This window comes from Aquarana catesbeiana, linkage group LG01, assembly GCF_042186555.1.
Source record: "Aquarana catesbeiana isolate 2022-GZ linkage group LG01, ASM4218655v1, whole genome shotgun sequence".
Lineage (NCBI taxonomy): Eukaryota > Metazoa > Chordata > Amphibia > Anura > Ranidae > Aquarana > Aquarana catesbeiana.
This window is the reverse complement of record NC_133324.1, coordinates 862090563-862100002: the sequence shown is the minus strand read 5'-3', so window position 1 is coordinate 862100002 and position 9440 is coordinate 862090563.

Sequence of the window (9440 nt, the reverse complement as noted above, 5' to 3'; positions counted from 1 at the left end):
GACCATTCAAAAATTCCTCAAACGATTCAGCTGTACCGTTCCATAGTATAATAAGGTTGTCTATATACCTACGATACAACCTTAATTGGGGAAGCTTCTTTGTATAAATGTACTCCTCATCCCACATGTTCATGAAGAGGTTAGCTACGCTCGGGGCATAGTGTGCCCCCATCGCTACTCCTTTCGTTTGAACGTAGAAATTATGATCATACCAAAAATAGTTGCACCCCATAGCGAGCTGTAAGACTTCAAGGATGTAATTGATCTGCTCCTGTGTTATGGCTGTATGTTCATGTAGGGCTTTCTCCACCCCCCAACAGGCCATCCTTCTGGACTATACTTGTGTATAGGGAATTTACGCCAATAGTGGCTAGCAAGTTACCCTCGGCCCCACTTATCTGTTGGAGATCCCCTATAGGTTGTAGACTATCACGTAGATAAGATCTCCCTTTTTGTACCAGTGGTTTGAGATATTTGTCAAGGTACTCCCCCAGTCTTGAGAACACAGAATTTATCCCACTGATAATTGGTCTTCCGGGTGGCCTATCTACCCTTTTGTGGATCTTCGGGGTATAGTAAATAACTGGGGTCTTCGTAGAGTTGGATACCAGGTATTCGGCTTCCTTGGCATTCAATATTTCAATCTCCTTTCCTTTCTTTACAAAGGCTTTCAGTTTATTCTCATAGGCCAATTTAGAGTTGCCCTTAAGCCTTTTATAAGTATGTTCCCTCTTCAGTAAGTTCTTCATTTCTTCTTCATAGTCACACTTATTTAAAATTACCAGTCCCCCCCCTTGTCTACTGGGCGTATAACAACCTCATTCCTTTTACCTAATTCTTTAATAGACTTCCACATATTTTTAGTCTTTGTGTTCTCTCTTGCAAGTTTGGCTAGGTCAACTTCAACCATTTTTTTAAAAGCTCCCATACATTGATTGCCAGGTGTTTTGGGGTTGAATATGGATTTGTTTCTCAAATTAGTTTGTAAATATGTTGGCTCACCCCTATTCTACTATCTTTATTTAATAAAAAGTGTTTCTTTATATTGAGTTTCCACATGAATTTTTGCAGGTCAATGAAGACCTCAAATTTATCCAGGGGTTTATCTGGAGCGTATTTCAATCCCAGGTCAAGAACTTTCATTTCTTTGTCAGTAAACGTAATGTCGCTGAGGTTATATATTCCTTTCCCTAATGCTCTCTTTGTCGTTTTCTTCCTCCCTCCTCTGCTTCCTCTTGTCTGTTTCCTCTTTATGGGTACCATGTCTCCTGTTCCAGTATGGTGGGGATATTCTCCGTGATCCTGGGGTCCATCTAGTCCTTGAGCATCCATCCCTCTGTGGTATCCACCTTGTGGGCCCCCTCTGTTCCCATTCGTTCCTCTCCATCCATTGCTCTTGTAAGGCACACAAGCTTTCCATCTTCCTGGTGGTCTGTCTCGTGGGCCCCCCTGGGAAAAACCCTATGTTCTCTAAGATCTCTTCCATATTGGGGTCCTCTTTCATCCCTAGGGTTTCTCCCATATTGGGGGTACGTATCGTACTGGTTAACCCTCCTCAATGGTGAGAAACTGTTTTATGTAGGTATATTGTACCTTGGTGACATGGGAGCTCTAGCCTCAAGGGGTTCCTGATAGTTGACTCTCCTTGGTTCTGTTCTCTCTTGATACCAATTTGCTGGTCCAGATAGTTGGCGGTTCCCTTGTGTTATATTAGTGCGATTGGGTTGCTGGGGGGTATTTAATAATGGTCCCAGCAATGTAGTTTCCATAATTCCATCTGGGTTATCGTCCATCATTGTATCCTCCAGATCCTCAGTGAGATCTCCTAGGGCTACTTGCCATTTATAAACCTTCATGTTGTTATAGTCCAGGACATCTCTTTTAAATTGTTTCTGTTTTTTTGCTTGTATATCAGTATCATATTTCATTATTATCTCTTGAAGTTTTTTTTTCTTTATCCTTATATTCTTTATGGTTGGTGAATGGTAATAGCAGATTTTTAATTTCTGCTATACTGGACTCCATCAGCCTCAGTTTATACTGCCTTCTTTTAACAATGTCTTGTAATAATTCATTTTCACACTTATTAAAGAAGGAGTACCATTCCTCTATAAGTTCAGCATCATCAATGCTGTCATTGGGGTTTAGATCCCATCTAAGTCTTCTAGGGGTCATCTTTTCTCTGACATACATTTCTAGTGTGGCTACATCCCACCACACCCTAAGTTGTTTCTCCATAGTGTGCCTTAATTGTTTCATTAAGCTATGCATATCTTGTGTGTTGGTGACTAGCTCTTGGCTAAAGATACCCCCTATGTCCACATTCCTATTGTTCATATAACCAAAGATGTCCATAGATGCAGGCCAGTATTCACACCCTAAGGTGATCAGAGCAAGTAAATAGGTTAAGAAGGTCTGCGCTGAGGACGTGTATGAAGGTTGCAGCCTCCCCAAATACCCCCCCCCCCCATAAGAGGGCTCTAAATAATAAAAGAAAGAGGATGAGAGGGGCGAGTGGCGCTACCTGTGTGCCAAATAGTGATCTACCAGATCACTCTTTAGTGGCTAAGTAGTTAAAAAACACAGTGATCTTGTGATAAAAATTACAGCAAAACAGTTAACAGGAAAGTGGTAATGTGATAATTATGATAACTCGCCCACACCAGTAGGTAAATGCTAAAGCCCTCTGAGTGTGGGCATCAATCCTACACAGGAAAATGTATCACCAAAAATGTAATTAACCTTTATAAAGTAGTAGATCCCATAATACTTTTTACAAATGATAATGAACCCTCTCCTTTTATCAATGCATATAAAATCCAAACATAAGTTGCATGACAGTAGAGTGATCCTCTGCTTATAACAGTAAATACAGTGTCCAAACCCTAAATTCAAAATGTATGTAGACCCAGAAAACAAAAAACAAAAACCAAAATACAGAAAAAAAAAAATCGCACAAAAATTAAAAATCGCACCAAAATGCAATTTATCACACTGTATACAAAAAGCACATAGTTGCATTCATATAGTGTCCAAACCTTGAATTCAAGATGTATGTAAACCCAGAAAGCAAAAAACAAAAAAAAAATGCAAAAAATCGCACCAAAAAAACCCAGAAAAAATGCAAAAAATCGCTCCAAAATAAAAAAATTGCACCAAAATGCTATTTATCGCACCGTATATAAAAAACGCATAAGTGCATTCATCCCAGTGAAAGTGACTGTTCGTGCTTAGAATTATAGCAGGTGACTTTAGTGCTCACAGAATCTTGACAGATGACTTGCGTTCTCCCCCTCAAGGGTCCCCACTCACCAGCTTCTACTACCCCTACAGGGGTAATACGCATGTAGCTCCTTAAGGTAGGCAGGTAACCACTGGTGTCAGCCTCTGCAGTTCCTCGAGCAGCCTTGGGATATCAGAGTTGTAGTAAATGTAAATATTCATAATCCTCATAAAAAAGAGAAATTGGCTCCCATAGTGCAGTATTTCCAGAACATCTATTTATTAAAAAATTGTAAAAATATATAAAAGCAAACAGACAAAAAATGCAGTTCATGCAGCGTGATTCCTAATCCCATAAGGGGCTGCACTTACCGGTACAGAGCATAAGGTGACAGAGCTATGGGTAGGCAGCGTGCACTCCACCTGCGTTCCACCCATTCACTCAGTTTCCTGGAAGTCACGTGATGTGCGTAGTGACGCCGTACGCGTTTCCTCATAGACGTCTTCAGCAGCGGTGTCCTCCCACTACACATCACGTATTTTATAAGGGAGAGCGGCTATAAACCCCGCCCACTTAACTCCAACTCACCCAGCTAGTACTGGAAACAGAAATCCCACACATTACAAAGCAATTTTAAGTAGGTGCCCATCCCGGGGGGGCGACCCATATATAATATGATTTCAGGTGGAGGTGAATAGTATTAAACCCGCTCTCCCTTGATAACACCATAAAAAATCATAAACATAAGTAAATTAATACAGAGACTGGGGTATACAGGGGTATACAGGAATGCTGGCCATCTGTGCTGACCATTATACCAATCATAGAGGGCCCTATTTTAGATGGGTTACTAATATTATGCTCACCCAGCATGGGTGAGTGGGTGCTCTCAATTTTACCCCCCATGCTGAAGTGGAGTAGAGGGCCTACTACCATGCCCCTCTTCATGTAGTGCATGTCTTGTGGGGTGGGTTCCAGAGTTATCAGCTGGTGCACACACCCAGTAAGGTTCAGTTTTAAAAAATGTATTATATTTTTTAAGCATTTAATTCCCAGATTTTTACAACATTACATGGCCTGCCCTCCTGGTACCCGTAGGCAACCCCTCTTGTTTAAAGGGTTTGGGTAACCAGCTGATTGCAGGTATGCCAGGTAATTGCTGAGCTTGGTTCAATAGGTAACTATCTGTATTTGCTGCCCTCTGGATTAGGCGATTTTATTTTTATATTTCTATATGTATCTTTATTTTATTTTTATGTTTAGTTTTATTTCTATTTTCACATTATATTGTTATATTCACCCTGGTCTCTGTATTAATTTACTTATGTTTATGATTTTTTATGGCGTTATCAAGGGAGAGCGGGTTTAATACTATTCACCTCCACCTGAAACCATATTATATATGGGCCGCCCCCCAGGATGGGCACCTACTTAACCACTTCCCGACCGCCGCACGACGATGTACGTCCTAAGTTTGAACGGGGATATCGTTGTTATGGCAGCATCTAGCTGCCATAACCCCGGTATCCCCGTTTTCGTGCGGCGGCCGGCTTTCAGATAAAAGTGGTCCCTGCGGCGGATTCGCCGCGAGATCACTTTTATCGGTGGCGGGAGAGGGGCCCCCCCCTCCCGCCGCGACCCGGTGCTCTCCACCGCTTACCGGAGCCGTCGGTAGCGGCGGAGGCTATCGCGTCCTGCTCTCTGGTGTGTCTGGAGACGAGGGAGGCTAAGATGGCGCTCACTCATCTCCATAACACTGCTGGGCGGAAGCGACGTCAAAACGTCACTTCCGTCCATGCCTCTTAAAGGCATATTTTTTTAAATGTCATTTTTCTAAATGACTTTTTTTTTTATTGCATTTTAGTGTAAATATGAGATCTGAGGTCTTTTTGACCCCAGATCTCATATTTAAGAGGTTCTGCCATGCTTTTTTCTATTACAAGGGATGTTTACATTCCTTGTAATAGGAATAAAAGTGACACAATTTTTTTTTTTTTTAAACAGTGTAAAAATAAATAAAATATTGTAAAATAAATAATAAAAAAAAAAAAAATGTTAAACCCCCCTGTCCCGACGAGCTCGCGCGCAGAAGCGAACGCATACGCGAGTAGCGCCCGCATATGAAAACGGTGGTCAAACCACACATGTGAGGTATCACAGCGACCGGTAGAGCGAGAGCAATAATTCTAACCCTAGACCTCCTCTGTAGCGCAAAATATGCAACCTGTAGAATTTTTTAAACGTCGCCTATGGAGATTTTTGAGGGTAAAAGTTTGACGCCATTCCACGAGCGGGCGCAATTTTCAAGCAAGACATGTTACTTGGCGTAACATTATATTTCACAATATAAAAAAAAATTGGGATAACTTTACTGTTGTTTTATTTTTTTATTCAAAAAAGTGAATTTTTTTCCAAAAAAAGTGCGCTTTTAAGACCACTGCGCAAATACGGTGCAAAAAAAAGTATTGCAATGACTGCCATTGTATTCTCTAGGGTGTTAGAAGAAAAACCATATATAATGTTTGGGGGTTCTAAGTAATTTTCTAGCAGAAAAACCGGTTTAAAACATGTAAACACCTAAAATCCAAAACGAGGCTGGTCCTTAAGTGGTTAAAATTGCTTTGCAATGTGTGGGATTCCTGTTTCCAGTACTAGCTGGGCGGGTCAGAGTTAAGTGGGCGGGGTTTACAGCCGCTTTCCCTTATAAAATACGTGATGTGTAGTGGGAGGACATCGCTGCTGAAGACGTCTATGACGAAACGCGTATGTCGTCACTACGCACATCACGTGACTTCCAGGAAACTGAGTGAGTGGGTGGAAAGCAGGTGGAGTGCACGCTGCCCACCCATAGCTCGGTCACCTTATGCTCTGTACCCGCAAGTGCAGCCATGGGATTAGGAATCACGCTGCATGAACTACATTTTTTGTCTGTTTGCTTTTATATATTTTTACAATTTTTTAATAAATAGATGTTCTGGAAATACTGCACTATGGGAGCCAATTTCTCTTTTTTATGAGGATTATTAATATTTACATTTACTACAAATCGGATATCCCAAGGCTGCTCGAGGAACTGCAGAGGCTGACACCAGTGGTTACCTACCTACCTTAAGGAGATATATATGCGTATTACCCCTCTAGGGGTAGTAGGAGCTGGTGAGTGGGGACCCTTGAGGGGGAGCACACAAATCACCTGTCAAGATTCTGTTAGCACTAAAGTCACCTGCTATAATTCTTCTAAGCACGAACAGTCACTTTCACTGGGATGAATGCATTTATGCGTTTTTTTATATACGGTGCGATAAATTGCATTTTGGTGCGATTTTTTATTTTTGGTGTGCTTTTTTGCATTTTTTTCAGTTTTTTGGTGCGATTTTTTGCATTTCTTTTTTGTTTTTTTTGTACAAAGTATTATGGGATCCACTAATTTATAAAGGTTAATTACATTTTTGGTGATAAGTTTTCCTGTGTGGGATTGATGCCCACACTCAGAGGGCTTTAGCATTTACCTACTGGTGTTGGCAAGCTATCATAATTATCACACTACCACTTTTCTGTTAACTGTTTTGCTGTAATTTTTATCACAATATCACTGTGTTTTTTAACTACTTAGCCACTAAAGAGTGATCTGGTAGATAACTATTTGGCACACAGGTAGCGCCACTCACCCCTCTCATCCTCATTCTTTTATAATTTAGAGCCCTCTTACGGGGGGTATTTGGGGAGGCTGCAACCTTCATACACGTCCTAAGCGCAGACCCTCTTAACCTATTTACTTACTCTGATCACCTTAGACCCCATTCACACAGGGGCAACACGACTTGCAGGTCGCCTCAGCGAGGCGACCTGCAAACGACTGCCCGGGCGACTTGCAAAACGACTTCTGTATAGAAGTCTATGCAAGTCGCCCCAAGTCGCCCCCGAAGTCGTACAGGAACCTTTTTCTAAGTCGGAGCGACTTGCGTCGCTCCCCTTAGAACGGTTCCATAGCACAGAACGGGAGGCGACTTGTCAGGCGACTAGGTCGCCTGACAAGTCGTCCCTGTGTGAATGGGCTCTTAGGGTGTGAATACTGGCCTGCATCCATGGACATCTTTGGTTATATGAACAATAGGAATGTGGACATAGGGGGTATCTTCAGCCAAGAGCTAGTCACCAACACACAAGATATGCATAGCTTAATGATACAATTAAGGCACACTATGGAGAAACAACTTAGGGTGTGGTGGGATGTAGCCACAAAGGAAACGTATGTCGGAGAAAATATGACACTTGAAAGAATTAGATGGGGTCTGAACCCCAATGACAGCATTGATGATGCTGAACTTGCGGAGGAATGGTACTCCTTCTATAATAAGCGTGAAAATGAATTATCACAAAACATTGTTAAAAGAAGGCAGTATAAACTGAGGCTGATAGAGGCCAGTATAGCAGAGATTAAAAATCTGCTATTACGATTCACCAACCATAAAGAATATAAGGATAAAGAAAAAGAACTTCAAGAGATAATAAAGAAATATGATACTGATATACAAGCAAAAAAAACAGAAAAAATGTAAAAGAGACGTCCTGGGCTATAACAACATGAAGGTTTATAAATGGCAAGTAGCCCTAGGAGATCCCACTGAGGATCTGGAGGATACAAGATGGACGATAACCCAGATGGAATTATGGAAACTACATTGCTGGGACCATTATTAAATACCCCCCAGCAACCCAATCGCACTAATATAACACAAGGGAACCGCCAACGATCCGGACCAGCAAATTGGTATCAAAAGAGAACAGATCCAAGGAGAGTCATTACGTTTACTGACAAAGAAATGAAAGTTCTTGACCTGGGATTGAAATATGCTCCAGATAAACCCCTGGATAAATTTGAGGTCTTCATTGACCTGCAAAAATTCATGAAGAAACTCAATATAAAGAAACGCTTTTTATTAAATAAAGATAGTAGAATAAGGGATGAGCCAGCATATTTACAAACTAATTTGAGAAACAAATCCATATTCAACCCCAAAACACCTGGCAATCAATGTATGGGAGCTTTTAAAAAAAATGGTTGAAGATGACCTAGCCAAACTTGCAAGAGAGAACAAAAAAACTAAAAATGTGTGGAAGACTATAAACCACTTCCTTACCAGGCCAATTCTGACATTTCTCTCCTATATGTAAAACACTGTTTTCATATGTGGGCGGGACTTACGTATGTGTTCGCTTCTGTGTGCGAGCACACGGGGACAGCGGCGCTTTAAAAAAAATTTTTTTTTTTAATTGATAATTATATTTTGTTTTTTTTATTTTGACACTTTTTTGAAAATAAAAACATTTTTGATCACTTTTATTCCTATTACAAGGAATGTAAACATCCCTTGTAATAGGAATATAACATGACAGGTCCTCTTAATAGTGAGATATGGGGTCAATAAGACCCCATATCTCACCACCAGGCAGGGAAGCCTGAAATAAAAAAAAAATAAAACGATCCCAGCCGAATCGGCGCCGTTTTTTTGAATGGAGAGGCCGGGCGTGACATCATAACATCGCGCCAGGCCTCCGATGATCATAGAGACTCCAGCGACCATCTGGTCCACCGGAAATCTCTATGATCTACATCCGACACCGGCGGATCCGCTCTGTTACGATCGGTGAGGCGGAGCAAGCACCGGAGGGCGGCGGGAGGGGGGGACGTCCCCTCTCGCCTCCCATAGGAACGATCAAGCAGTGGAACGGCCGCTATGATCATTCCTATGGTGTAGAGATTCGCTGGCTGAAACCGGCAATATCTGAATGATGTCTGTAACTACAGGCATCATTCAGATATACCCGCCCAAAGCCCAGGACGTCATATGACATGTGCGGGCGGGAAGTGGTTAAAGAATTTGGTAAAAGGAATGAGGTTGTTATACGCCCAGCAGACAAGGAGGGGGACTGGTAATTTTAAATAAGCGTGACTATGAAGAAGAAATAAAGAACTTACTGAAGGTGGAACATACTTATAAAAAGCTTAAAGGTAACCCTAAATTGACCTATGAGAATAAACTGGAAGCCTTTGTAAAGAAAGGAAAGGAGATCGGAATATTGAATGCCAAGGAAGCCAAATACCTGGTATCCAACTCTACGAAGACCCCAGCTTTTTTACTATACCCTGAAGATCCACAAAAGGCTAGATAAGCCACCCGGAAGACCAATTATCACTGGGATAAATTCTGGGTTC